Source organism: Chiloscyllium plagiosum, unplaced genomic scaffold (assembly GCF_037043375.1).
Source record: "Chiloscyllium plagiosum isolate Xiang-an unplaced genomic scaffold, Cpla_swu_hap1 HiC_scaffold_46, whole genome shotgun sequence".
In the NCBI taxonomy this organism is placed as follows: domain Eukaryota; kingdom Metazoa; phylum Chordata; class Chondrichthyes; order Orectolobiformes; family Hemiscylliidae; genus Chiloscyllium; species Chiloscyllium plagiosum.
The window spans coordinates 15,100,979-15,124,928 of record NW_028270184.1 but is presented as its reverse complement, the minus strand read 5'-3'; the positions used below and the strand labels follow the sequence as shown (position 1 = coordinate 15,124,928).

Below are 23,950 nucleotides of genomic sequence, written 5' to 3'. Positions count from 1 at the left end.
TCTATCCTGTGAAAGGAGTTTTCAAATTTAGTCACTGATCGTACAAGATAAACAGATATTCAGAGCAGGCAATTTCAGTTTTGATCTCTTCTCATTTCAATTCCAGAAATAAAGGCTCCTGTCCCACACAGTCCTCCCCTCCTCCACTCGGTTTCAGATTCAGTGCCCACGTCCTATTCTTTCTCTGCTTGTCCTAAAGTGATGACTGAGGCTGTGGGTGAGCTTCACTCTCTTACCTCTTCAGCAAAATGAACATGTTATTCACAAGCAATGATTTCAATTTCACTCCCTTAGTTCATAAACTGAATAACGTTTCTTTGGGAACTCATTGTTCCCTGCCACCAGTGAATTCCCTCCAACAGTTCAAACTTCATTGACCGGACTGTAGGATCAGGCTACAATCCTCTGGTCACTAGTCATGATATCTGTATTGGCTGATTATGGTTTTGAATTTGTTTGAGGGATGTTTCATTATGTTGAAGGTCCCCTCCATGATTGAAATGGAGTAGCTAAGTGACAATCCAAGTGTGTTCTAGGCGCATCCGTCTTCAGCGGTTTCGTCAATAACTTTCCCTGTGTACGGTCAGGTTCACAGTTTGACCCACCTTGTTGAGCCAGCAGTGGATTCATGTTAAGAAGAAGCCAGCTGCACTGTCCGTGGTAAGAGGTTCAAGCACCCATGCAACCTCATTACTCACCAGCGCACACGTGGGGAAAGATCCGCCTGGAGTGGAGTGGGATTCCAACCTCAAACATAGCAGCAAGTTCATACATGAGACGCTGTTCTCTTGTTCCATGTGTGGGAAGGGATTCACAAAGTCTTTCAATCTACTTATCCAGCAATGCTATCAACTGAGGAGAGGCAATTCTACTGCTGTGAAGGGAGAGATTCACTAAGTCAAGAAGCCTCCTGCGTCATCATTGAACAATACATCACAGGAACAGGCCTTTAGTTCACTGTGTCTGCGTCGACCAACCATCATTCCAAACTAATATGCATGTAGTCCATATTCCTCCATTTTCTGCCTGTCCTTGTGTCTGTCTAAATGACTCTTAAACATTGCTATCGTATCTGCTTCTACCATCTCCCTCTGACAGCATATTCCAGCCGGGGAGAAAGTGAGGTCTGCAGATGCTGGAGATCAAAGTTGAAACTTTATTGCTGGAACAGCACAGCAGGTCAGGCAGCATCCAGGGAACAGGAGATTCGACGTTTCGGGCACAGGCCCTTCTTCAGGAATGAGCAGAGAGTGTTCAGCAGGAGAAGATATCTTCTCCTGCTGAACACTCTCTGCTCATTCCTGAAGAAGGGCCTGTGCCCGAAACGTCGAATCTCCTGTTCCCTGGATGCTGCCTGACCTGCTGTGCTGTTCCAGCAATAAAGTTTCAGCATATTCCAGCCACCTACCACCCTCTGTTAAAGAAACATTTTTGCACATCTCCTTTAAACTTTCCCCCTCTCACCTTAAACCTACGTTTGGTTTCCATCCTGGGAAACAGACTGACTATCCACCCAATCCATACCCCTCATAACTTTATGTACTTCTATTAAGGTCACCCCACGGCCTCCGATGCTCTAGCAAAAACAATCCAAGCTTGCCCAACATGGCCTTATAGCTAATACACCCCAAACGAGATAACATCTTGGTAAACCACTTTTGCACTCTCTCTATCCTTCCTGTAATGTGGCGACCAGAACATACACCAAATGTGGCCTAACTGAAGTCTTATGCAGCTACAATATCTTTCATCCTCCCTGGAATATGCTGGTACTGAACTCTGGTCAACTGGCTATAACATAGAATCCCTACAGTGTGGAAACAGGCCATTTGGTCCAACAAGTCCACACCAACCCTCTGAAGAGTAACCAACCCAGACCCATTCCCCTACATTTACCCTTGACTAATGCACCTAACCTACAAACTCTGAATGCTATGGGCAATTAAGCATGGCCAATTCACCTAACCTGCACATCTTTGGACTGTGGGAGGAAACCGGAGCACCCGGAGGGAACCCACGCAGACAGTGGGAGAACGTGCAAGCTCCACACAGACGGTTGCCCGAGACTAGAATCAAACCCCGGTCCTGGCGCTGTGACACTGCAGTGCTAACCACTGTGCCACCCTAAAAGATTCCCACATGACAGTTATGGATTTATCCTCCAGCATATGCCCTCAATCTAATTTCTCCAGTTCCTCCCTAATACTGTTGTAATTACCCTTACCGCAATTTAGTGCTTTCACATGAGGACCAGTCTTATCCTTATCTGTAACTATCTTAAAACTCACGGGGTATTATGTTTCCAAAATGCTCCCACACCAAAACTTCAATCACCTGGACAGACTCATTCCCCAATACAAGGTGTTGTATAGACCCTTCCCCAGCTGGACTGTCTACATACTGCTTGAACAAACCTGCCTATCAAATTCTGCCCCATCAAAGCCCAAGAACCTAAATGAGTCCCAGTCAATATTGGGAAAGTTAAAATCACCCACTACAACAAACACTTCTGTATTATTCCAAGATCTGGCAAGCGTATATATAATCTTGTCATTGTGATTGCACCTTTCTTATTCCTGAGTTCTAACCTTATGACCTCATTGGATGAACCCTCCAAGAATGTCCAGATTACAGAGGAGATGGTGCTGGATGTCTTGAAATGCATAAAAGTGGATAAATCCCCAGGATGTGATCAGGTGTACCCTAGAACTCTGTGGGAAGCTAGGGAAGTGATTGCTGGACCCCTTCCTGAGATATTTGTATCATCGATAGTCACCGGTGACTGGAGGTTGGCTAACGTGGTGCCACTATTTAAAAAGGTGGTAAGGAAAAGCCAGGGAACTATAGACCAGTGAGCCTGACATTGGTGGTGGGCAAGTTGTTGGAAGGAATCCTGAGGGATAGGATTGACACATATTTGGAAAGGCAAGGACCAATTAGGGATAGTCAGCATAGCTTTTTGCATGTGAAATCATGTCTCACAAACTTTATTGAGTTTTTTGAAGAAGAGGATTGATGAGGGCAAAGGTGTGGACGTGATCTATATGGACTTCAGTAAGGCGTTCAACAAGGTTCCCCATGGGAGACTGGTTAGCAAGGTTAGATCTCATGGAATACAGAGAGAACTAGCCATTTGGATACAAAACTGGCTCAAAGGTAGAAGATAGAAGGGTGGTGGTGCAGGGTTATTTTTCAGACTGGAGGCCTGTGACCAGTGGAGTGCCACAAGGATCGTTGGTGGGTCCACTACTTTTCATCATTTATATAAATGATTTGGATGTGAACATAGGAGATATAATTAGTAAGTTTGCAGGTGATACCAAAATTGGAGGTGTGAACAGCGAAGAAGGTTACCTCAGAATACAATGAGATGTTGATCAGATGGTCCAATGGGCTGAGGAGTGGCAGATGGAATTTATTTTAGATAAATGCGAGGTGCATTTTGGAAAAGCAAATCAGAGCAGGACTTATACATTTAATAGTAAGGTCCTAAGGAGTGTTGCTGAATCAAGAGACCTTGGAGTGCAGGTTCATAGGTCCTTGAAAGTGATAGTGAAGAAGGCGTTTGGTATGCATTCCTTTGTTGGTCAGAGCATTGAGTATAGGAGTTGGGAGGTCGTGTTGCAGCGGTACAGGACATTGGTTAGGCCACTTGTGGAATATTGCGTGCAATTCTGGTCTCCTTCCTATTATAAGGATGTTGTGAAACTTGAAAGGGTTCAGAAAAGATTAGCAAGCATATTGCTGGGTTGGAGAACATGAGCTACAGGGGGAGGCTGAACAGACTGGGGCTGTTTTTTCTGGAGCATCGGTGGCTGAGGTTTATAAAATCATGAGGGGCATGGATAGGATAAACAGACAAAGTCTTTTCCCTGGGGTGAGGGAGTCCAGAACTAGAGGGCATAGGTTCAGGGTGAGAGTGGAAAGATATAAAAGAGACCTAAGGGGCAACCTTTTCACTCAGAGGGTGGTACATGTATGGAATGTGGTGCCAGAGGGTGTGATGGAGGCTGGTACAATTGCAACATTTAAAAGGCATCTGGATGGGTATATAAATTGGAAGGGTTTCGATGGATATGGTTCAAGTGCTGGCAAATGGGACTAGATTAGGTTAGGATATCTAGTTGGCATGAATGAGTTGAACCGAAGGGTCTGTTTCTCTGCTGTACTTCTCTATGACTCTATGTCCTCTCTTTGTGCTGTTATTACATTACCTTTAATCAGTAATGCAACTCCCACACCAGTTTTACATCCCTTTTCTAGCACTGTGCTGCCAGTCTAGCCCTTTTCTCAACCAAGTAATGGTTATAATGTCATAGTTCTGTGTACTAAAGCTGTGGCGAATGACATTGAAGCTCGGAAAATTAATAGTGGTGTCTTGAAAAGAGGATGTGCTGGAGGTTTTAAAATGCATAAAGGTAGATAAATCCTGGGGACCTGATCAAGCAGGACATTGTAGGAAGTTAGGGAAGAAATTACAGGGCCCATAGCAGAAATATTAAACTCATCGACAGCCACAGGTGAGATGCCAGAAGACTAGAGAGTGGCTAACATTGTGTTGTTATTTGGGAAAGGCTGTAAGAGAAAGCAGGGAAATTCCAGACTAGTGAGCCTGATGTCAGTGGTAGGTATGTAGTTGGAGAGGATTCTGAGTGACAGGATCTTCATGCATTTGGAATCGCAAAGGCTGATTAGGGATACTCAGTATGGTTTTGTGCATGGAAAATCATGTCTTATGTGATTGAGTTTTTAGGGAACGTAACCAAAAATTGGTGAGGGCAGAGCGGTGGACTTTAGTAAAGCCATTTGACAAGGTTTGGCATTAGTAAGGTTAGATCATATGGGATCCAGGGACAGCTAGCCAACTGTATACAAAATTGGCTTGATGGTAGGAGCTAGAGGATAGTGGTAGAGGGTTGTTGTTCGAAATGGAGGCCTGTGACCAGCGGTCCACCACAGGATTGATGCTGAATCTGCTGTTCATTATTTATACAAACAATTGCCATAAGCAGAAAGGAGGCATGGTTAGTAAGTGTGCAGGTGACACCAAATTGGTTTATAGTGGACAATGAAGAAGGTTATTTAAACGTCTATTGGGATCTTGATCAATTGGGCCAGTGGGCCAAGGAATGGCAGACGGAGTTTAATTTAGATAAATATGAGTAGATGCATTTTAGTAAGTCAAACCAGGGCTGGACATGGTGTTAATGGTAGTGCCCTGGATAGTGTTGTCCAAACTGAGAGACCTCGGGTTGCAAGTCCATAGTTTCTTGAAAGTGGCATGTCAGGTAGACAAGATAATGAAGACAAATTCTTCATTGGTCAGAGCATTGAATACAGGAGTTAGGATATCATTATTACTGCTGTACCAAGATAAGGCCACATTTGGAGTACTGCATACAACTCTGGTCACCCTCCTATGCAAAAATTGTTATAAAACTGGAAAGGGTGCAAAACAAAAGTTACAAGAATTTTACTGAGACTAGAGGATTTGAATTATAGAGGGCCGCCTGGATATTTTGAGACTTTTTTCCCTGGAGCATAGAAGACCTTATAGAGATTTATAAAGTCATGAGGGGCATAGCTTAAGTGAATAGCCAAGGTTTTTTCCCTTTAGGGGAGTCCAAAACTAGAGGGCGTAGGTTTAAGGTGAAAGGGGAAAGACTTAAAAGGAACCTGAGGGGTAGCTTTTTCACACAGAGGGTGGTGTGTGTATGGAACGAGGTGCCGAAGGAAATGTTTAAGAGGTAGTACATTGAAAAGACATTTGGTCAGGTACATGGATAAGTAAGGTTTAAACAGTCACCTTGATTATACATCCTCGCACCATATTTTGGCATGGTGGCTCAGTGGTTAGCACTGCTGTCTCACAGCACCAGGGACCTGGGGTCGATTCCCGCCTTGGGCAACTGTCTGTGTGGAGTTTGCACAATTTCCTGTGTCTGTGTGGGTTCCTCCGGGTGGGTTCCTCCAAAGATCTGCAGGCGAAGTGAATTGGTCATGCTAAATTGTCCATAGTGTTCAGGGATGTGTAGGTTAGATGTCTGAGTCAGGGGTAAATGTAGAGTGGTAGAGGAATAGGTCTGGGTGGGTTACTCTTCGGGGGGTCAGTGTGGACATGTTGGGCCAAAGGGCCTGTTTCCACACTGTAGGGATTCTATGATTCCTGTAAAAACTCTATTGTTCCAGTTCCCCCATCTCCATTGCATCTGTTGTGATGCCAACTTTGAAAAGGAGTCCTCCAAAATGTCCACCACCTTCCTCAATCCAGGATTCCACAGCACCTTATTTGACAGGGCCATTTCCCACACTTCAGCCCTCACACCTCTCTTCCCTCCCACAATAGTGATAGGGTCCCCATTGTCCTCACCTATCATCCCACCAACATCCACATCTAGAGGATCATAGCTGCCATTTCTGCCACCTTTAGTGGGATGCTACCACCTGACACATATATTCCCCTCCTCTCTCTTGTCAGCTTTCCACAAGGGCCATTCCCTCCAGGGCTCCCTGGTACATTCCCCCTTCACTCCCAACACTGCCCAGTAGCCCCACAGCACATCCCTCGTGTAACACCTGCCCGTTTACTTCCTCCCTCCTCACCATCCAAGGGCACAAACACAGCTTCCAGGTGAAATACCTGTACCTTATCCAATCTCATCGACTGCATTCACTGCTCGCAATATAGTCTTCTCTACATTGGTGCTGGAAATGCACAGTAGGTCAGGCAGCATCCGAGGAGCAGGAGAATCAACATTTTGGGCATAAGTCCTTCACCAGGAATGAGGCTTGTGGGCCGGGGTGCTGAGAGATAAATGGGAGGGGGGACAGTGAATATGGGGTGAAGGTAGTTGAGAATATGATAAGTAGGTGAAGGTGAGGGAGAAGGTGATAGATCGGAGAGAGGGTGGAGCAGATAGATGGGAAAGGTGATGGACAGGGCAGGAGGGCGATGCTAAGTTGGAGGCCTGTGACTGGGATAATGTGGGGGGAGCGGAAATGAAAAAGCTGTTAAAATCCACGTTTATCCCATGTGGTTCCTGGGTCCTAAGGCAGAATAGGAGGCTTTCTTCCTCCAGGCATTGGTTGGTAACAGTTTGGGAATGGAGGAGGCCCAGGACCTGCATGTCCTTGTCAGAGTGGGAGGGGGAATTTAAGTGTTCAGTGGTGGGGTTGGTTTGTGCAGTTGTCCTAGAGATGTTCTCTGAAATGATCTGCAAGTAGGCGTCCTGTCTCCCCGATGTAGAGGAGACCACATTGGGTGCAACTGATACAGTAGATAGCATTGGTAGAGGTACAGGTAAATTTCTGATGGATGTGGAAGGATCCCTTGGAGCCTTGGATAGAGGTGAGGGGAGTGGTGTGGGTGCAGGTTTTGTACTTCCTGCGGTGGCAGGGCAAGATGCCCAGGAGTGGGGTATGGTCTGGTGGGTGTCGTGGACCTGACGAGAGAGTTGCGGAGGGAATGGTCTCTCCAGAACACTGATAGGGATGGGGAGTGATGTATATCTCTGGTGGTGGGGTCTGTTTGTAGGTGGCGGAAGTGGCGGAGGATAATGTGATGTATGCAGAGGTTGGTGGGGTGGAAGGTGAGGACTGGGGGGTTCTGTCGTTGGGAGGGGTGGGGTTCATGGGCAGTGGTACAGGAAGTGGAGGAGATGCGCTGGAGGGAAGTGGAACAGTCCATCTTCCACAGCTACACCGGCACCAACCCCTGCCTGTTCCTCCGCTATATCAATGACTATATTGGTGCTACCTCATGCTCCCATGAGGAGGTTGAACAGTTCATCAGTTTGACAAACACCTTTCACCCTGACCTCAAATTCACCTGGACCATCTCAGGCATTTCCCTCCACTTCCTGGAGCTCTCCATTTCCATCTCCGACGACCGACTAACCACGGACATCCACTACAAGCCCACTGACTCCCATACCTACTTCAGCTACACCTCATCCCACCCTGCCTCCGATAAAAAGCCATCCCTTCTTCCCAATTCCTCCGCCTCTGCCGCATCATTCCCAGGATGACCAATTCCAGCTTAGAAAATCGCAGATGGCCTCCTTCTTCCAACATCACAATTTCCCTCCAGCGCATCTCTCCACTTGCTGCACCACTGCCCTTGAACCCCAACCTCCCAACACAACAAGGACAAAACCCCCCCAGTCTTCACCTTCCACCTCACCAACCTCCACATATATCACATCATCCTCTGCCACTTCCGCCACCTACAAACAGATCCCACCACAAGACATTTTCATCACTCCCCATCTCTATCAGTGTTCTGGAGAGACCATTCCCTCCACAACTCCCTCATCAGGTCCATGACCCCCACCAGCCCTCAACCCAAAATCTGCATCCATATCATTCCCCTCACCTCCGTCCAAGGATCCATGGAATCCTTCCACATTCGACAGAAATTTACCTGTACCTCCACCAATGTCATCTACTGTATCTGTTGCACCCAGTGTGTTCTCCTCTATGTCCGGAAGACAGGACGGCAACTTGCAGATCGTTTCAGAGAACATCTCTGGGACACCCACACTAACCAATCCCACTGCCCCATGGCTAAACACTTCAACTCCCCCTCCCCCTCCCACTCCATCAAGGACATGCAGGTCCTGGGCCTCCTCCATCGCCAAACCCTAACCACCCAATGCCTGGAGGAGGAACGCCTCATATTCCACCTTGCGACCGTGCAACCACACGGGATAAATGTGGATTTCAACAGCTTCCTCATTTCCTCTCTCCCCACATTATCCAGTCACAAGCCTCCAACTCGGCACCGCCCTCCTGCCCTGTCGATCACCTTTCCCATCTATCCGCCCCACCCCTCTCTCCGACCTATCACCCTCTCCCTCACCTTCATCTACCTATCGCATTCTCAACTATCTTAGCCCCAAACCCATCCCCCTCCCATTTATCTCTCAGCCCCTCCGACCCACAGGCCTCATTCCTGATGAAGGGATTACGCCTGAAACATTGATTCTCCAGCTCCTTGGATGCTGTCTGACCTGCTGTGCTTTTCCAGCAGATTTCAGGTCTCGACTTGACTCAGATCTCCAGCATCTGCAGTCCTCCCTTTCACCTCCTCTACATTGGAGAAACTAAATATAGACTGGGTGACCACTATGTTCTGTCCGTAAAGCAGACTGAGCTTCCAGTTGACTGCCATTTCAACACCATCTTGTTCCTTGGCCAATATCTCTGCCTCAAGCTTGCTGCAATGTTGTGGATGTGATGGTGTAGGACTGGGGTGGACAAAGTCGGAAGTCACACAACACCAGGTTATAGTCCAACAGGTTTATTTGAAATCACAAGCTTCCAGAGTGCTTTTGCTTTGTCACATAATGTGAACCTGTAGGATATCAGGCTTGTTGCAGTGTTCCAGCAAAGTTCGCCACAAGTTGAACGACATGGTGGCTCAGTAGTTAGCCCTGTTGCCTCAGTGTCAGGGACCCAGGTTTGACTCCAGCCTCGGGCGACTGTCTGTATGGAGTTTGTGCAAACTCCCCATGTCTGCGTGGGTTTCCTCCAAGTGCTCCGGTTTCCTCCTACAATCCAAAGATGTGCAGGTTTGGTGAATTGGTCATGCTAAATTGCCCATAGTGTTCAGGGATGTGTAAGTTAGATGCATTAGTCATGGGAAATGTCGAGTAATAGGTTAGGGGAATGGGTCTGGGTGGGATACTTGAAGAGTTGGTGTGGACTTGTTGGGCCAATGGTCTGTTTCAACACTGCAAGGATTCTATGATTCTAACAGCATTCATTTTCCACCTGGGAATTCTACAGCCTTCTGCATTCAAGTTCAACACTTAAGGCTTGAGGCACCGTTCCCATGTCCTTACCCCAAACCCCACACCACCATGGCTTGCTATTACACAATGGGTACATTGTTAGCCACTAATAGTCCCCATTAGCAGCTATTCCGATCATAATCCACTCCTTTGTCTGTCCAACTGTTCTTCTCTCTCTTTGGGCTTTATGTCCTCCTGACCCCTGCCCCACCCCCACCCTACCTTCTGCATAAAAAACAACTTTTTCCTTATGTAGAGGAGCCGGTGTTGGACTGGGGTGGACAAAGTTTAAAAATCACACAACACTAAGTTATAGTCCAACAGGTTTATTTGGAAGCACTAGCTTTCAAAGCGCTGCTTCTTTGTCAGGTGGTTGTGGAATGTGGTGATTTCTTAACAATCCAGGTCTTTTTCAATATATCATTTGAGTTACATCACACTGTAAACTTTTGATATAAATGCTGTCTTACGATCTGATATTCCACAACCACCAGATGAAGGAGCAGTGCTCTGAAAGCTTGTGCTTCCAAATAAACCTGTTGGGCTATAACCTGGTGTTGTTTCATTTTCAACTTTTTCCTAGCTACCATCAGTTCTGAAGGGTTACTATACCCAAAACGTTAGATTTCTCTCCACAGATGCTGGCAGACCTGCTGAGATTTTTCAGTAATTTCTGTTTTTGTATCTGATTTCCAGCATCTGCAAGATTTAGAGGGATTTGAGGAAAATTTGACTAATTCAGTTTGAGAATCCTGGCCAACATAACTGAGTTGGACTGTTCTGTATGACTCTATGACTAATCCAGGCTCTAAGCTCATCTGCTTTGCCTGTTACACTCCTTAACAAGTTCAGGTTTTTGTTTTGTTATTCATCATGGGATGCAGACCCATTTATTGCCTGTCTCTAGCTGCCTCTTGAACCGCTGTAGTCCATCTGCTGGAAGAAGTAATTCTGGGATTGTTGACCCAGCAACATTGGCAATGCATTTCCAAGTCAGGAAGGTGAGTGCCTCTGAGGTGAACTTGCACGGTTCCAGAAACTGGAATCGTGAACTACTATTATATTTCTTAACATGTAGCATTAATGTTTTTTTTTCAGTGCACAGCCACAATTTATTTCAGCATGTACAAGCTTTTGGAGGATCACTTAACACTTTGTGATGCTTGTAGAGCTTGTCAAGTGAGACTCTCTGAGCAAGGGAACCATCCTCCCATCATACAGGGTTTTACATCACAGTCAGTCGTGCACGCAAGACCCAGCCGCCCAAAAACAAAGTGATTAGATTATTTCCAGAAACAAGTGTGAGATTAGGTTATTTCTCAAAACAGTATGATTAGATTGTCACATCCTGTCTGCAAAACAGAACCCCACCCCGAACAAAGTGATTAGATTATTTCCAGAAACAAGTGTGAGATTAGGTTATTTCTCAAAACAGTATGATTAGATTGTCACATCCTGTCTGCAAAACAGAATCCCACCCCGCCTCCCCAGACATCCAGTTTCTTACATGTCAGCAGAACAAATCAATCCTTTAACATTTCATTCCGTCACTGAGGGTTAATAGTGTAACAATATTTGATTCTGCTTGTCATACTGGTTATGGGCTAGAGTTGGACATTCGGTGCTGAACCTATTTGAAAGCATCAATGATCTCTGTTGGCAATTCGAGAACTCTCAGCAGCAACTCAAAGTTTACTAAAGTCGAACTTTGGTACGAAATTCACAATGGAATTCCCGAAGGGGCACGAGGACAAAACACCCGATCCCGCGCTTCTTCCAATCCGATTGGTTGGAGGACCCGCCCCGTCCTCCGGACCCGCCCCGTCCTCCGGACCCGCCCCTCTTTATCTTGCGTCGCTGTCAATCGCGCTGCGACCACGTTCCGGCGCATGCGCACTCTGGATGACGGGCCGGTGTGACGGTCAGCTCTCGGACCTGCCCGCGGTAAGATTTATAATCAAGACAACGAGCGGCTTTTCGGGCGGACGGGCTGGGTAGGTAAGACAGCTTCCTAAATATTCCGTGCGGCTTCCAATCACCAAATAAGGACCGGCTGCTTCCACAATTGCAGCGAATAGGAAAGGTAACTGCGAGGTTTCCTCTCTGCCTTGGACCCAATTCATGGCCGCCATGTTTAATAGGGGCACTATGCCCCAGGGCACAAATGCAGCCAGCCTGGCGCAGGAAGCAGCAAGGAGACTGGTCTGAATTTTGCAAACTCCTTTGCAATCTCCTTTGCAATGAGCTTTGAGAGGGAGTCTTCACACGCACAACTCGAATCAGGAGAGTTAGTTGGTCTGTTTTGAATGTTGGTGACACAATAAAAGCAGCACAAACGAATTGGAACATGCCCTTATCCAAATGCAACAAGATCTGGAAAATATCGGTTACAGAGAAAGGCTGGGATTTTCTTTGCACTGGAGTGCAGGAGGTTGGGGGGGAGACTTTCTTGAAGTTTATAAAATAATGAACGATATAGATAGTTAGTGGTAGATTTCTTCCCTTCGAATGGGGGATTTCAAGACTCTGGGACACATTGTTAAAGATTTTTTTTAAAAAGCACCAAGGGGACTTTTTTTTTAAACCCACGTAGGGGGATTTGTGTGTGGAATCAACTTCCTAAGAAAGTGGTGGATGTGGGTAAAATTACAATATTTAAAAGACATTTGGATAAGTACATGAATAGAAAAGGTTTGGAAGGATATAAACCAGGAGCAGGCAGGTGAGACTAGTTTAGATTTGGGATTATATTCAGCACGGACTAGTTAGTCTGAAGCATCTGTTTCTGTACTGTTTGCTTATGGCTTTGTGCATGGAGCTAAGAAATAAGGGGATGGTGATAGTTATTGGGGATGTACTATAGGCCCCCAAATAGTCAACAAGAATTAGAGGGACAAATATGCTGGAAATAGAGAGACGGGCAGGAGGAATAGGATTGATATAGTAGAAGATTTAAATGTTCTGAACATAGACCGGGACTGCCACAGCATTAAGGACTTAGATGAGGTGGAATTTAAGTGTGTTCACAGCAAGTTCAAGTTCTAAATTGGGGCAAGGTGAAATTTGATGAAATTAGAAAGGAACTTACAGGAGTTGATTGGAATAGTTTGTTTGCAGGCAAAGGGACCTCCGGCAAATGGGAGGCCTTTAAAAGTGAGATAGCTAGAGTTCAAGGTCTATATATTCCTGTGAGGGTGAAAGGCAAGGTTGACAGGAATAGGGAACCCTGGATGACAAGAGATATTGAGGCTTTGACTAGAAAAGAGGAGGCATGGCTCAGGTACAGGTAGCTGGGATCAAGGGAATCTGTTGGAGGTATATAGGGGGTAGAAGAGTTTACAGATGAAGGAAATCAGGATGGTGAAAAGGGGGACACCAGATAGCCATCTTCTGTGACTGAGAAGATTAGGGTGAACCCAAAGAGGTTCTTTAAGTATATTAAAGAAAAACAAATAACTAGGGAGAGTATAGGACCCCTCAAGGATCAAAGTGGACATGTATGTGTAGAATCACAGGAGATGGAAGCGATCCTCAATGAATATTTCTCCTCTGTTTACCATGGAGGAGAAAGACATGAAGACTTGTAACTTGGGGAAGTTAGTGATCCTATCTTGGGGACCGTCCATATCACAGTAGAGGAGATGTTGGACTTATTAGAATGTATAGAGGTCAATAAATCTCCTAGTCCTGACCAGATACAGAGAAAGCTCGACTATCCGAATATCAATCATCTGAATATCAGATTATCCGAAGGTGATCTCAAGGTCCTGATAGAAATATTACATCAAAGAACCGTCCCTAAATGACTGATCTCCCGCCCTCTCTCTCTCCCCCCCTCCCCCACACTTTCCCTGGAGTTCTACACAGGGATGTACCCTAACCACCCCCCCCCCTTCCCTAGATAATCTCTCTAACATTGTCCTCTACAGGGCAGAGTGGGAACTTGTCAAAAAGTTGTGTGTGTGTGTGCACGCGCGCGCTATTTGGAGACTTATCCCACAAAAGCGGCAGCAGCAGTCTAACTGTTGGTATACAGTCTGGCTGCACTGGAGTTGGGGGGGGCGGATGGGGGTCGGGCGGTGTTGGATGGGGTTGTGGGGTGCGGGGTCTCGCACACAGTGTGCTTTTGCCTTGTCTCTTGAATGGGGAGCAGACTTCACAGAAAGCTGTGATTTCCTCTGGGGCTCAATTAATTGAATAATCAATTATCTGAACAAAATAGTGCCCGCCCAGCTCATTTTAGATAATGTAAGTTCCTCTATATCCAAGAGGCTAGAGAAAAATTGCACATGCCCTGGCTGATATTTTTGCATCATCGTTAGCCAAGGATGAGGTCCCAGAAGACTGGAGGACAGCAAATATTGTGCCTTTATTCAAGAAGAGCTGCAAAGAAAAGCCTGGGATCTATTGACCAATAAGCTTAATATCGGTGGTGGGGAAGTTGCTTGAGAAGATTCTGAGGTATGATGCACATGCATTTGGAAAGACAGTGTTTGATTAGGAGTAGTCAGCAGGGCTTTATGCATGAGGGGTCATGTCTCACAAATTTATTAGAGTTCTTTGATGAAGTGCCCAGGAAGGTTGATGAGGGCAGGATGGTAGACGTAAAATCAGTAAGTCCTTTGATAAGCTTCCACATGGTAGGCTGCTCTGGAAGGTTAGGTCGCATGGAATCCAGGGGGAGCTGTCAAATTAGATACACAGTTGGCTTGATGGTAGGAAGCAGAGGGTAATAGTGGAAGGATGCTTGTCGGACTGGAGGCCTGTGACTTAAAGGAGTGCCTCAGGGGTCGGTGCAGGGTCCATTGCTGTTTGTTATCTATATCAATGATTAGTGAGTTTGCAGGTGACACTAACGTAGGCAGTATCATGGACAGTGAGGAAGATTATCAGAAACTGCAGCGGGACCTTGATCAGCCGGGGAAGTGGGCTGAGAAATGGTAAATGAAATTTAATGTAGATAATTGTGAGGCCTGTGAAGTCAAATCAAAATAGGAGTTTCATGGTGAATGGCAGGGCCTTAAGGAGAGTAGAGGGGCCTGGGAGTTCATGTGCACCGTTGTCTGAAAATGGACTCTCAAGTAGACAGTGAAGGCGGCTTTTGGCACACTGGCCTTCATTCCCGATGAAGGGCGTTTGCCCGAAACGTCGATTTTCCTGCTCCTCGGATGCTGCCTGACCTGCTGTGCTTTTCTAGCACCACTCTAATCTAGACAGTGGCCATCATCAGTCAGGGCATTGAGTATAGGAGTTGGGAATCTATGTTGCAGTTGTACAGGACGTTGGTGAGGCCTCATTTGGAATATTGTGTTCAGTTTTGGTCACCTTGCTACAGGAAGGATGTTATTAAACTCGAAAGAGCGCAGAAGAAATTTGCAAGGATGTTGACAGGACTGAAAGGTTTGAGTTATAGGGAGAGATTGGACAAACTAGAACCTTTTCTTTAGAGTGGCGGAGGCTGAGGTGGGATCTTATAGAAGTGTATAAGATCATGAGAGGCATGGACAGGGTGAATGCACTCAGTCGTTTTCCCAGGGTTGGGGAATCGAGGACTGGAGGGCATCACAGAACATAGAACAATACAGCACAGAACAGGCCCTTCGGCCCACGATGTTGTGCCGAACATTTGTCCTAGCTTAAGCACCTATCCATGTACCTATCCAATTGCCGCTTAAAGGTCACCAATGATTCTGACTCTGCCACTCCCACAGCAGCGCATTCCATGCCCCCACCACTCTCTGGGTAAAGAACCTATCCCTGACATCCCCCCATACCTTCCACCCTTCACCTTAAATTTATGTCCCCTTATAACACTCTGTTGTACCCGGGGAAAAAGTCTCTGACTGTCCACTCTATCTATTCCCCTGATCGTCTTATAAACCTCTATCAAGTCACCCCTCATCCTTCGCCGTTCCAATGAGAAAAGGCCTAGCACTCTCAACCTATCCTCGTACGACCTATTCTCCATTCCAGGCAACATCCTGGTAAATCTCCTCTGTACCCTCTCCAAAGCCACCACATCTTTCCTAAAATGAGGTGACCAGAACTGCACACAGTACTCCAAATGTGGCCTTACCAAGGTCCTGTACAGCTGCAACATCACCTCACGACTCTTGAATTCAATCCCTCTGCTAATGAACGCTAATACACCATAGGCCTTCTTACAAGCTCTATCCACCTGAGTGGCAACTTTCAAAGAGCTATGAACATAGACCCCAAGATCCCTCTGCTCCTCCACCTTACTAAGAACCCTACCGTTAACCCTGTATTCCGCATTCTTATTTGACCTTCCAAATTGGACAACCTCACACTTGACAGGGTTGAACTCAGTTTAAGGTGAGAGGGGAAAGAATAAAAAGGAAGCTGAGGGGCAACTTTTTTTAAACAGAGGGTGGAATGAGCTGCCAGTGGAAGTGGTTGAGGCAGGTACATTAACAACATTTAAAACGCATTTGGACAAATCCATGGATAGGAAAGGTTTAGATGGATATGGGCCAAATGCAGGTAAATGGGGTTAGCGTGGATGGACATTTTGGTCAGCATGGACCAGTTTGGGCCAAAGGGCCTGTCTCCGTGCTGTAGGACTCTTAAATGCCTATCACCAGTGCTAATAATCACCTACAAGCATCACCCAGTAAAACACAGTCCACTCAATTAGCAACCTATGCACCATCTTCAAAGTTCACTCCCTGCAACTTTGCACATGGTGGTGATAATGGCTGCCATCTACAAGATGCACTACAGTATCTCACCAAAATTCTTTTTACAGAACCTTCCAAATCTGCAACCTAAAAACGCCATGGATGCAGATGCATGCGAACACCGCCAACTGCAAGTGGTCTTCCAAATCAAAAGCAGCCTGAACCAGTGGCACCCACATCCCATGCATGAATCAAACATGGAAGTGCAAGCCGATTAATTGAATATTTTTAAGGTAGCGGTAGATGGACTTTTGATAAGCAAAGGAGTGAAATGTTACGGAGAGTAGCTGGGAATGTGAAGTTGAGGTTACAGTCAGATCAGCTGCAATCTTACCGAATGATGGATCAGACAATGCAGTGTCATGCCCATTGTGGCACCGAATTCATATATTCCCACAGGGTCATAGAGATGGACAGCAGAGAATCAGCCCCTTTGATCCAACTTGTCCATGCCGACTAGACATCCTAAATGAACCTAGTCCCATTGCTAGTATTTGGCCCATATCTAAGCCCTTCATATTCGTATGACCCTCTGGATGCCTTTTAAATGTTGTAATTGCACATGGTTTAATGTCCATAGGAAGGCCACTGACAAAAAGCCTCTTCTTCATTGTTGTTAATTTCTTCACTTTTTGTGCCCATGACTGGGGAGCTGATTGAATCCATTGGATCAGGCTGTGGAAGGGTGGGCGGTGGGCAGAAGGCATGTTTTACCTGCGAATGGAGAAACTCTAGAGACAATGTTAGCTGCTGAAAGTATCTTTGCATTTCCTCTCTCATTCCTTCCTTGCTAAGGTGGTTTTAACTACGCTAAATTGTGTCTGCCTATTTCATCATTCTTTGAATTCTTGAAATCTGTTACTCTGTTCACTAGTTATGACATCATCAAGTTTTATACAATCCATAAACTTGTAAATTGTCCTGCCTAAACAAGTCAGTCATTTATAAACAACAATCAATGGTCCTAAAATCAAATTCTCTAGGGTTATTCAAAACTAATTTTCCTTTAACAAATTGATACTTGGCTAATGTGAAAGCTGTCAGGATAAGTATTTCAAAAGTCTGGAACAGCAAGAAAACAAAATGTTTCCTGTGCTTTAGTCATTGAAGATATTTTAATACAATACACTGTACTCTCATCTGGCTAAAGCATGACCACTGACCCAACTGTTCCTTTTTAAACAGTGATTGTAGAATTTCAAACACATCAGTGGCTCAAGGCACTCAGTCAAATTGTTTTAAAGGTTGCAAGTTTGATTATTTTAAAAAAGGACATAAAATTGTACAATTTTAATGTAAAAACAAAATCTGCCCCATTATATAACCCACAAAACACATTCAATTGAGATCCTAATTCAAACAAGGCAAAACAATTACTTAAAAGGATTTTCTGAACCAGGCTTTTAACAAACCAAAATTTTTAAACATCACACACACACAGCATGGCAAAATTCACATTGAAACTTTCCTTTTCAACCCAGGTATTAGTACAGCCTTAATTTCAGCATTTCTCATTTTGTTTTGCATTCTCTCATTAAAATTACATTTATAAAACCAGAGCCCTCACAACGGACCACATGGTGCACCAATCCAAGCCTCACTCTTGCCCCCAGAACAAAGACTCTCAGAGCCTCAAATTTCACCACTAGGGGACTTTAACCCCTTTCTCGCTTTACTCCCCATGGGGGCTCGAACCTCGCTCAAATGCAGAGGGCTCGAACCTTACCACAGAGCGAGGGACTCAAACCTAAATTACACCCACCCCAGGTGAGAGCAAAACCAAGTACCGCGCAGAGGACACAACCGTCAATCACACCCACCCCTGGGGGACTTGAACCCCAGTGCCGTGAAGAGGGCCCAAACCTTACCACAGAGCGGAGACTCGAAACTCAATTACCTACCCCAGGGGACTCGAACCCCAGTACTGCTCAGAGGACTCTACCCTCATTAACCACCCCAGGGGAAATCAAAACCCAGTACCGCGCAGAGGACTTGACCCTCAATTACAGCCACCCCAGGGGACTCGCACCCCATACTGTGCAGAGGACTCAACCCTCAATTACCCACCCTGGGGGCTCAAACTTCAATTATAGCCACCCCAGGGGAATCAAACCCCAGTACCGTGCAGAGGACTCTAACCTCAATTACACCCATCCCAGGGAAATCAAACACCAGTACTGCGCAGAGGACTCGAACCTCAATCACACCCACCCCAGGGGACTCGAACCTCAATCACACCCACCCCAGGGGACTCGAACCTCAATTACACCCACCCCAGGGGACTTGAATCTCAATACCGTGCAGAGGACCGGAACCTCAATCATACCCCCCTTCCCCCAAAGCAGCACAGAGGACTCGAACCTCTGCCTGCCAGTGCACTTGCGAAATTTTGTCTCTCGATTGAACTTATTACCATTCGAGGAATCCATAGAATAGAGAATGATGGAGCAAGGGAACCGTCTCCAGCGCACAGGAACAGCAAGAGGTACCAAGGTTTAAAATCTTCCCTTGTGGGCCTAGCCACCCTGACCATAACTGTCTGTTTGGATCCTGCTGACTACTCCAATATTGTCATCCCATCCCCCCCCCCCCGGAAGTTTTACCTCCTTCACCTTTATTCTGGGCCCTGGAGGGAGAGAGAACAATCACCCATGTACACTGGAACTATATAGTCATTTTACAGGAAGGAGCATCCAGATAAGGCAACATACAGATTGAATGGGTGATTGTTACAATCAGCGAGTGTCAATAGCAAAGATCACGTCATTTGCTATTACACAATTAATCTTAACTGGCTTCACATAATGAATACTTATCACCTTGTTAAACTGACGTTACATACTGAATGCTTCCATATTGTTAAATGGCTGTACATAATGAATGCTTTTCCACCTTGTTAACCCTTGACTCCAGTGCCCCATTGTTAACTGTAAGTTCGTATCTGATCTGGGCCGTGCCCAGCTGAACCTCTTGTTTTACAAAACTCAGAACTTGACTCTTTCCCAACCTGCTTATACTCTATACATGTTCTCAGCTATAGCTCAAACCGTCCAACTGTGGCAACATCTTTGTAAATCTTTTCTGAACACTTTCAAATTTCACAACATCCTTCCTATAGCAGGGAGACCAAAGCTGAATGCAGTATTCCAAAATTAGCCAAACCAATGTCCTGTACAGCTGCAACATGACCTCCCAACTCCTATACTGAAATGCACTGACCAATAAAAGCAAGCATACCAAATGACTTCTTCATTACCCTATCTACCTGCAAAGCCACTTTCAAGGAACTATGAACCTGCACTCCCCAGACCTTGCCACTAAGTGCATGTCCTGCCCTGATTTGCCTGATCAAAATGTAGCAGCTCACGTTTATCTAAATGAAACAACATCTGCCACTCCTCTGCCCGTCTGATCAAGGTCCCATTGTACTCTGAGGTAACCTTCTTGGTTATCACTATTCTATCAATTTTGATGTCTTCTGCAAACTTACCAACCATAACTCCTACATTCATATCCAAATCATTTATATAAATGACAAAAAGCAGTGGACCCAGCACTGATGCTTGCGGCACACTGCTGGTCACAGGCCTCCAATCCAAAAAGCAGCCCTCCACCACCACTCTCTGTCTCCTACCTTTTAGCTAATTTTGTATCCAAATGGCTAGTTCTCCCTTTAATTCCGTGTGACCTAACCTTGTTAACCAGTCTACCATGCGGAACCTTGTCATACACCTTAATGAAATTTATTTAGACAATGTTCAAGGCGCTGCCTTCATCAGCCCTCTTTGTCACTTCAAAAACTTCAGTCAGATCAATGAGGCATGATTTCCCACACTCAAAGCCATGCTGACTATTCCTAATCAGCCCTTGCCTTTCCAAATGCATGTAAATCCTGACCCTCCGAAACAGCTCCAACAACATGCCCACCAATGATATCAGGCTCACCAGTCTTTAGTTCCCTGGCTTTTCCATACCACCTTTCTTAAATAGTGGCACCACATTACACGACCTCCGTTCTTCTGGCACCTCATCCATTGCTATCGATGATACAAATATCTCAGCCAGGGGCCCTAACTTTCCATAAGGTTCGAGGGTACACCTGATCCAGTCCTGGGAACTTATCCATCCTTATGTATTTTGAACCATCCAGCACCTCCTCGTTTGCATTTTGGGCACTTTTCAAAATATTGCTATTTATCTTCCCGAGTTCGCTAGCTTCCATTCCTTCTGCATTGTAAGAACTGACGCAAAATATTTGTTCAGCATCTCCCCAATCTCCTGCAGTTCTGCACATTAGGCAGCCTTGCTGATCTTTAAGGGGCCCTATTCTCTCCCATGTTACCCTTTTGTCCTTCATGTATTTGAAAAAAACCCTTTGGATTCTCCATAACACTATTTGCTTTTGTTCATTTTGGAAGCTTCTTTTCAAGTGGCTATGATGTGAGGTTTTGCAGGTGGAAATGTAGTATAGGATCCCTACAGTGCAGTCAGAGGCCATTCAGCCCATCAAGTGGAGGGTATCCCAGCTAGACCCATGGCTCATCCTGTCCCCGTTACCCAGCATTTAGCATGGATAATCCACCTAGCCTGCACATCATTTTTGATAGTGGGAGGAGCCACAGCAGCAGGCAGAAACCCACAGAGACAGTGGGAGAATGTGCAAACTTTACACAGGCAGTCGCCCGAGGCTGAAATCAAACCCCAGTCCTTGGCGCAGTGAGGCAGCAGTGCTAACCAATGCCACTCACTTGAAATATGAGGTAAAATATCAGATTTTGAGCTGACCCAAATTACCAGAACCTGGATGTTACCAGTCTTGGAGTTTAAGTGGTGCAAGATACTTTTTGTTGGAAGTCAGATTTCAGTCTTTCCCCTCTGTTCTCATCTCCTTCCATCTCTTGCCCATTGTGTTTTTTACAGCAGCTAATGGGACCATACTTGCTTTCTGTATCTTGTCTAAAATACCATGAGGTTGTATACCTCAATCAAATCGCCTCTCAGTCTCCTTTGCTGTGATGAAGACAATCTTAGTGTTGCCATGGAAATCATGCACTTGAAGCCCCACACCTCTCCTCAGTCCTTCGGAATTGCACGGTGTCATGACCTGCCTCCATTGTGCAACTTTATTTTCCTGACTCCAGTCAGTCATACAGCATAAAAACATGCCCTTTGCCCCACCATGTATATGCTGACCAAAAAGACCAAATTCCATTTCCCTGCACTTAATCCATTGCTTACCATGCTCTGGAATTTTAGCTGCTTATCCAGATACTTCTTAAATATTGTTTCTGCCACCTCAGGCAACACGTTCTATGTTTCGACATCTTCTGGGTGAAAAAAACTCTTTCCTCAGATCTCCTCTAGCCATTTACGCCTCAGCTTAATATTGTACCCCTTGGTCTTCGACATGTCTGCCATTGGGAGAACCTCACAATGTACCCTGTCTATATGTCTCACAATTTTATACCTCAATCAGATCCCCTCTCAGCCTCCTCTGCTACAAGGAAAACAAACCCAGCCTATATAGGCTGCCCTGTAACTGAGACTTTCCATCCCAAACCAGATCCTGGTGAATCTCCTCTGCACCCTCTCCAGTGCAATCATGTCCTTCCGATAGTGTGGCAACTAGAATTCCATCTGTGGTCTAAGCAATATTTTATCAAGTTGTAACAGATTTTCTTTTTCTTATGTTCTACGTTCGAGCTAATGAAGGGAGTCAAGATTAGAGTGAGTCGCTGGAAAAGTACAGCAGGTCAGGCAGCACCTGAGGAGCAGGAGAATCGACATTTCGGGCAGGAGCCCTTCATCAGGAATGAGACTGGAAGCCTCGGGAGTGGAGAGATACATGGGGGGAGGGGGCTGGGGAGAAGGTAGTTGAGACTGCAATAGGTGGATGGAGGAAGGGGTAAAGGTGATAGGTTGGAGAGGAGGGTGGAGCGGATAGGTGGGAAGGAGGATTGACAGGTGGGACAGGTCATGAGGGCAATGCTGAGCTGGAAGGTTGGAACTGGGGTAAGGTGGGGGAAGGGAAATGAGGAAACTGGGGTAAGGTGGGGGAAGGGAAATGAGGAAACTGGTGAAATCCACATTGATGCCCTGGGGTTGGAGGGTTCTGAGGTAAAAGATGAGGGGTTCTTCTCATGAAGGGAAGCATCCTGTATGCCGCCTTCACCAACCTGCCTACCTGTACTGACACTTTCAGGGATCTACAGACTTGTACGCTAAGATTCCCTTTGTTCCTCAATACTCCCCAGGGACCTACCATTCCTTGTGCATATCCTTCCCTTATTAGACCTTCCACAATGCATCACCTTGCACTTACCAGGATTAAATTCCACCTGCTGTTGCTCTGCTCAATTTACCAGTTGCTCAATATCAGATTGTAGCCTGCGATCATCCTGCTCACTATCAACAACACTAATTTTTGTGCAATCTGCAAACTTATAAACTTATACCTTCTGTGTTCACATCCAAGTCATTAATATAGGTTGCAAACAGCAAGGGTCCCAGCAGCAATCCTTATGGTACAACACTCGTCACAGGCTTCCAATCACAAAAACCTCCCTTCACCCTTTGCCTCCTATTTGCAGGCCAATCTTGGATCTAGTTTGCTAACTCACCTTGGATCCAATGGGCCTTTACCTTTTGGACAATCCTTCCATTTGGGGCCTTGCCAAAACCTTACTGATGTGCATGTGAACCACACTGACTGAACTACCTCATCATTATATTTAGTCACCTTTTCAAAAAACGTAATTAAATTAGTCATGCAGGATCTCCCTCTAACAAATCCATGCTCACTTTCTCTGATCAATCCCACCTTTGCTAATGTTGATTAATCCTGTCCCTCAGAATTTTTTCCAGTAATTTCCCTACCACTGAAGTCAGACTAACCTGGCCTATCCCTGCTGTCGTTCTCAAGCAAAGAACCATGTTAACTATCTTCCAGTTATCTGGGACTTCATTTGTGGCTAGCAACATAAATGTTTCCACATGGACCTCAGCAATCTCCTCCTTTGCCTCTCAAAGCAGCCTGGGATTAATCTCATCAGCTGCTGGGGGTTTATGCATCTTTATGCCTGCTAAAGCTGCTACTTACTAATCTTAGCATGTTCTGGAACCTCACCATCCGAACTGAGTAGTTCTTATGATAACGTTCCAGCCTCGGGTTCCAGCAGGAGATTTTTAACTTGAAAACAAAAGTTGCTTCCAAGGTGAGTATTTTTGACAATACATCTACAGTTTGAACCTTTGGTGCTGTGATCGCGTATCTGTGGGAGAGTCCTTGACTCTGTCCGTATCCACTCGTGTGTTTCGCCTCTATACTCCAAAATCACCTCTTTGCGAATGATAGTGGTATATTTACTTCTGTTCATTGTTTCACTGTTAACTTCCACTGACCATGTCTTAATGTGTCTGAACCATTCCCAACCATGTGCTACTCACTGATCAACT

The 23,950-nt window shown here is 45.7% G+C and overlaps 1 long non-coding RNA gene and 1 pseudogene across 2 annotated transcripts in view; both read left to right on the top strand.

Moving 5' to 3' along the window:
- Positions 1 to 23,950, top strand: part of LOC122543915 (uncharacterized) — a 52,883-nt pseudogene that overhangs the window by 25,594 nt on the left and 3,339 nt on the right. Inside the window, exon 5 of the transcript XR_015754575.1 lies at positions 658 to 708. The product of XR_015754575.1 is annotated as an uncharacterized LOC122543915 (transcript). The remainder of the gene's footprint in view (positions 1 to 657; positions 709 to 23,950) is intronic.
- The window catches only part of LOC122543919 (uncharacterized), a 14,800-nt gene continuing 2,540 nt past the window's right edge, over positions 11,691 to 23,950 (top strand). Inside the window, exon 1 of the long non-coding RNA XR_015754576.1 lies at positions 11,691 to 11,792. This is a non-coding gene — a long non-coding RNA (uncharacterized LOC122543919). The remainder of the gene's footprint in view (positions 11,793 to 23,950) is intronic.